This window comes from Vipera berus, assembly GCF_964194415.1.
Source record: "Vipera berus genome assembly, chromosome: 1".
NCBI lineage: Eukaryota > Metazoa > Chordata > Lepidosauria > Squamata > Viperidae > Vipera > Vipera berus.
Genome location: NC_138202.1, coordinates 66,823,463 through 66,829,840, shown reverse-complemented (window position 1 = coordinate 66,829,840; position 6,378 = coordinate 66,823,463). Strand labels below are relative to the sequence as shown.

Sequence of the window (6,378 nt, the reverse complement as noted above, 5' to 3'; positions counted from 1 at the left end):
TCATGTACAACCTAGAAACAGACAATACAATATACACAAAAGGCAGTAACTGAGAGATTAATAAACCAACTCATTAATAAAGTTTCCATAAGAGATTACCTGCAAGGGGAAAAAAAACAAATCTTCAAAGAGAGGACAGGCAGTCAGGGCCCATCAGATTACACTATTAACAATGGAACTTGTACAATGTCCATTCTGACTGGATGGGCTGAAACGATGGGATTGTTTAATTGTTTATTATTTAAGTATCACCCAGCTCTAATCAATTCTGCACATTTCACAACATAAAAGCAGAGCAATGGATAAAAACATAGCATAGGATTGTTATAAAAAGCCCAATAGCCTCTACTTAATGATGATTTGACATCTCAGAATTGTCTTTTGATTCCTTCTCCCTGCTTATTTTAATTCTTTATTATAGCATCTGGCTTTGAATTCTGAAACATTTATTTTGCCTTTAGTCATAAATGCATAGTATCTTATTTTGCAGCGTGAGAAACATGTAGGGAATAGAAATAACAAAAAAACATATGTCATGAGAATATTTCTACATTGAAGTATAATACATTGGAGGCCTAATTTTGAATCAAAGCTTGCTAATTTTATTAACTATCTGGCAATACTGGGATGCAGTCAAGGTGCAAGCCTTGCTCAAAAGAAAGCTAGCAAAGATGCTGCTGATTTCTTCAGGTGGAGGCTACTGTTTTTCTTCTTCTTCTTCTTCTTCATCATCATAAATGAAAACTGCTCCAGATCTAACAATTATTCACCATGGAGGTATAAGGATGTACAAATTGTGAGAAGACTACACTTTCTTCTTCAAGAAGTTTATAAACTGAATTACTGCACAATCATATGTACAAATATAACGAGCACTCCCTCCCAATTAATTGCGGCTCCTTGCCCATGTATATAACTAGGTATGTTTATTGTCACTGTGGTCAACCACACACTCCCTGTATGTTACTTCCTCCATAAGTGCTTCCCATTAGTTAATCACAGCATGCAACCCTTCCTCTCTCACACACATACCAGACTCCTAAGTGACAACTAACATGACAGAATTGATATAGTGGGGGGGAAAGCACCAGGACATTTTTCTCCCTTTCACGCAGCTGCTGAGAGTAATAAAACAGGCATGTTCCACATCTCTTATAATAGGACAACACTGTTCAACATTGCATTCTGAAAACAAAATACCAGATACATCATTCTGATGGAGATGCAGAACAATGCCTTTTCCAATCTACATTTTAGCTACTGATCACCTTGAGCCTAAGGCGGTTGCAGCCAGCCGAGCACAGCAAGCGGGCACCAGCCTGAGAAGGCTTTTTTCAACTGCTTTGATCATCTTCAGAGTTAATTGGGGGGGAGGGGGAAGAGCCCAGCTGAAATTTCCTTCGACAGAGGACTTCCTATGTCTGAGTTCCCGCTGCTGATAAAGCGAAGACACTGATTTCAGAAACGTTAGTCAAGGAAAGGCAACTGTCCCTCTCCCGCCACGGCGCAAAGTCAGAATTAAAGGTGGTTCTGCAAGGCAGGTTGCGCTGGCGCTAAGAAGGGCAGGCGATGTCGGTGTTGCTCCGGCTCCTGTCTTCCTCGGCCCGGGAAGTGCTTCGCCTAGTCACCGACAAGGTGTAGGGCAGAGGCCTGAGAACCAGCCCGTGCTCGCACTCCGCCCTTATCTCTTCGGCTGGGTTGGCCGTCAGGTCGCACTGGTGCAAAAGGATGGCGGTGAAGAGGAAGAGCTGCAACTTCGCGAGCTGATCCCCGATGCAGCGCCTCTTGCCCATCGAGAATATCAGGACGCGGCGAGCGAGGTCCCGGTCGAGAGTCTCCTGCCGGACGTCCAAGAAGCGCGTCGGGTCAAAAACGTGCGGGTCCTTCCAGCAGACCCGATCGTGGTTGACAGACCATTGGTTGACGAAGACCACGGTGCCCTCGGGGATGTGGAAGCCGTCCAGGAACACGTCGGCGGTGGTGGCGTGCGGGATGGTGACCGGAACTAAACTGCTGTAGCGCAGCGTCTCGTAGAGGAAGGCTTCCAGGCGAGGCAGGGAGGCGCGATCGTCAGCCGTCGGAAGCCGCCCGCGACCCACCACGCGGTCCAGGTCCGTCTGCAACTGCTCTCGCAGCTGCGGGTGTTTCAAAAGCAGCAGCAGCACCCAAGCTAGGGCAGCCGACGTGGTGTCCTGACCGGCGCCGAAGAGATCGGTCAGCGTGCTTTCCGCGTAGTCCCCGAGGGGTCCTTCTTTCCCCTCGGGGCCGTGCTCCATGAGGCCCAGGATGGCATCGCTAATGTGACGGGGAGGGGCCCCGGGCTGGAAAGTAAGCCGATGCTGCGCCACCTTGGCGCGCACGAACTCCAGCATCTCCCCGTTGATAGCCTGGAAATCGCGGAAGACGCTTCGCACCGGGTTGGGAAAGGACAGCAGCCAGGGCAGCACGTCCACCAAGCTGCCCGCCGCCACCGTCTGCCCGAAGCGATCGCTCCTGGCCAGCAGCGCGCGGAACTCGCCGTCGGCGTGGCTGTAGCGCTGCCCGAAGCAAAGGGCGCACATCACGTTGGCGTTGGCCACGGCGAGCAGCGGCAGCGGGTTGGCGTAAAGGCCGCCCTCGCTCCACTTCACCAGCCCGTCGATGAGCTCCTGCGCCTCGGCCGCCACGTGCTCCTCGAAGAGCCGCTTGTTGGGCGCCTTGCCCGTCGAGAAAGCGCGCAGCGTGGCCTGCGCCGCCCGCCGCTGCGCCCGCCAGCGCTCCGTGTAGCGTCCGAAAGCCAAGCTCTTCCCGTCGGAGACCATCCGGAAGGAGGGGAAATCGGGTCTGCCCGCGAAGGGCCCGCCTTGCTGCACCAGCGCTTGCCGGATGGTCGCCTCGCCGTTGAGCACCACGATGGAGCGCAAGCCCAGGCGGAGCTGGAAGACGTCGCCGTAGCGCTTGGCCAGCTCGCAAAAGGTGAGGTGAGGGTGGCGACCCAGCTGCAGGGCGTTGCCGACCAGCGGCCATCCGACGGGACCGGGAAGACGTTTGCCCGGAGCCGACGAGCGCTTCCCCGCCGCCCAGAAGTACAGCAGGAGGGCGCAAGAAAGCAGCAACGCCGGCTGCAAGGCGCTCGGGAAGGGCGCCGCGATCTCCCCGCCCCGTCTGTCCTCGCTGTGCACCATCGTGGTGGCCCTAAGGGGGAGAGGAAAGGTCGGCTCCTGGAGACCACGCTCGCGCCTTTCCTTCCCTGCGCCCGAGATGCCTGTGGGGAGCAGCGGCTCTCAGCCCGAGGGTGCGGGCCCTCCTTTTGCCCCCCCCCCCCCGGCTTTTGCTCTAATCGGGCAGGTCGGTCGCTTTTATAAGCCGTCTAAGGGGGTGTGTGCCGAGGCGAGCCTGACTCCCTCCTCCTCCTCCTCCCCCCGCTCCTCTCCCCCCTTTGTGATGGTCCCAGAGTCCCCTGTGCGCAGCCATGCCCTGCTTCTCTTCCAGAGAGAATAGCAAGAGCAGGCCGAACCAGCACGTCAGGAATGCGTGCAGCTTTCCAAAGCCCGCTTCCTGCCAGACAGGCCTCATCCCCACAGCAAGAGCGAAGGGTGGGCGGGAGAGCGGCTGGACTCTGCCAGGCACCTTTGGCTGCCTTGGAAGGCTGCTGCTTTCGTGACTGGAGGCAAAGAGAGCAATGACCAAAACCAGCGAAGGAGGAGGAGAGGCGGGCTCTCGGCTGGAAGCTTGGCCTGCAGGCCAAGAGCCAAGGCTTTGCTGCTGAGATTCCTCCAGCTTTTGGACTGGCAGCCTCATTTTTCCTCTCTTATGAAACGGGATAGGAGTACGCTAGGCAGACCTTACAAGGAGTCCTCAACTTACAACTGTTCATTTAGTGACTGTTCAAAGTTTACAGCGGCACTGGAAAACAGCGACATAACCGTTTTTCACACTTAAGACCATTGTGGCATCCCCCTGGTCACGTGATCAAAATTCAGATGTTTGGCCACTGACTCATGACATTAGAGTGCTGGGTTCACGCAATCACCTTTTGTGACCTTCTGACAAGCAAAGTCAATGGGGAAGCCAGAATTTCACTTAAAGACCACGTTACTCATTTAACAATTGCAATGATTCGCTTAACAATTGTGGCAAGAAAGGTCGCGATATGGGGCAAAACTCACTTAACAAATGTCTCACTTAGCAACAGAAACTTTGGTCTCAATTGTGGTCATAAGTCGAGGACTACCTGTATACTCATGAGATGGGTGGGTGGAGGTTGATATTCTTTTTTTTTCTTCTCAGTGTTTATACTGAGTGCAGGCTCCTCTTTTTTTTCAGATCAACCAGTCTATTAGTTCTGACAAGATGTGCAGCTTTGATTGCAACATGGACTGATTGGCTAGTTACCAGTGTCTGAAGTTGTGGGTTGAGAGAGAGTATCTGACTCAAAGTCACCCATCCAGCTTTCATAACTAAGGTGGGATTGGAACTCACAGTCACCAGACTTCTAGCCTGTGCCTTAATCACTACACCAAACTAGATGTCTAAGAGCCCATTTCCCTATAATTCAAATTGTACCTTTCTTATTATCTCCATCAATCTTCCCCAATCTGTGCTGTAATTCCCATAATTCCTACCAAAATAGTTGGAAAGTAGCGGATTGGGGAACGTTGTCCAACCATTTTTTTTGCACTAAAACAGGGGTGTCAACCTCAATTTCATTGAGGGCCGCATCAGCATTGTGGTTACCCTCAGGGGGCCGGGTGGGTATGGCAAGGGTGGGCGTGGCCTACTGGGTGGGCATGGCTAGAGTGGGTGTGGCTTACTGGGTGGGCCTGTCCAGCTCTACATTGTTCACATCAAGGGTGCCTATGGGGGCCTGGTCAGGAGTGGGACAGATCTGAGGGTCTCTGGCAGAAGGAGGGTCTCTGGGCCAGGGCCAAGGCAGTGGGGGCCGTTCCCTCACTGTTTCCAGGATGGCTTCGCGGGCCACATGAAACCACTTCGCGGGCCGGATCTGGCCCCCGGGCCTTGTGTTTGACATGTCTGCACTAAAATGTTCTGAAAGTTTTCTTCCGAATTATTAGAGACGAACGATACCATACTAAATACATTAATTACATATGACATCAAAACATCTTTTCAAAAAGGAATAGCAACTGAGGGGGAATTTTTAAATACCAAAGTGTGAGTAACAAATTTTGCCTTCTGCCATCTTATTATTTTTATGTCCACAATACCCACCATATTTTCAAATTAAAAAAAGCTAAGTTGCTCTCAAAATGCTCTCTCCTTAAACAGTTTTTGGACAATATCCTTTCATTATGAAGAATTGGTGAATATGAAATTAAGCTAAAGTAAAGAGCTGCATAAGGAATCACTTGTTTTCACAAGCCAAACAAATGCTCATAGAGTGATAAAATTCATACTGTGGGAATCATCAAGTTTTAGAAATTTAATTTATTCAGATTTGTCATAGCCACCAACCATCTTGACCTGTCTTCAGTAAGTTCTAGCTTTGTAATCACAGATATCCGTCTTCATGCCAAACATGGTTTTTCAAATCCGTAACTCCTTGTATGTGACTTTCTGCTTGCTGGGAAACATGTCTGTTTGGACCCAGGCTAGTCCTTCTTGCAGTCCACAGTACCTAGAAACAGTCCCAGATTTGTAATTATCCACAACTGGATTCTACTCTAACTATATACAATATTAGTCTTCCCCAAGCTCTCTCTTGGAGAGGAAACTGTTTTAACAAAATACAGTTAATGCACTTTTACAGAAAGCTAAAATGTATGTTTTTGGGTGCCCCCAAATTTACATATTCCATAGGTGTATCACATGCTTGCAGGCATATTTTATAATAATTCTTTAACATTTATTTATTCCTTCTGTTACCTGAACAAAAATGTAACAACCCAATTAAATTGTAAAAGCAAACTCTTTGTTTCAGGGATCCTCAGAACTCATTTTTCAAATTTTGCAGGAAGGGAAGTGAGGCTAAGAATCAGACTACACCACCAAGCCTATAAGCCATCTAATGTTTTCCTCATTTGGATGCATGTCTCATTTTAGCCAAGTACTGAGCCACACTTGGTGCTTGCCAATATTTGTAGAACATTTAGTACCATTCTTGCCAATAGATATTTTCACTGAACTGAAGATGTATGAAATGTAAAATTGAGCCAACACAAATGCAAACAAAGCAAAACAAAACAAAATCCCAGTCCATGTTAAGTTATTAGGCTAGAAACCTGTGAGTTATGGTCATGCCTTAGGCATGAAGCCAGCTGGGAGACCTTGTGCCAATCACTCTCATCCTTGGGAAGTAGCCAATGGCAAACTACTTTTGAAAATACTGTGAAGGAAACTGCAGAGACTTGTCCAGGCCACTGCCAGAAGTCAACAGTG

The 6,378-nt window shown here is 49.5% G+C and overlaps 1 pseudogene across 1 annotated transcript; it reads right to left on the bottom strand.

Annotated features, from left to right (window-relative positions):
• Positions 1-1,486: 1,486 nt before the first annotated feature.
• LOC308663211 (cytochrome P450 1B1-like) lies at positions 1,487-3,780 on the bottom strand (annotated as a pseudogene). The gene has a single exon. The product of its transcript is annotated as a cytochrome P450 1B1-like (transcript).
• Positions 3,781-6,378: the final 2,598 nt, after the last annotated feature.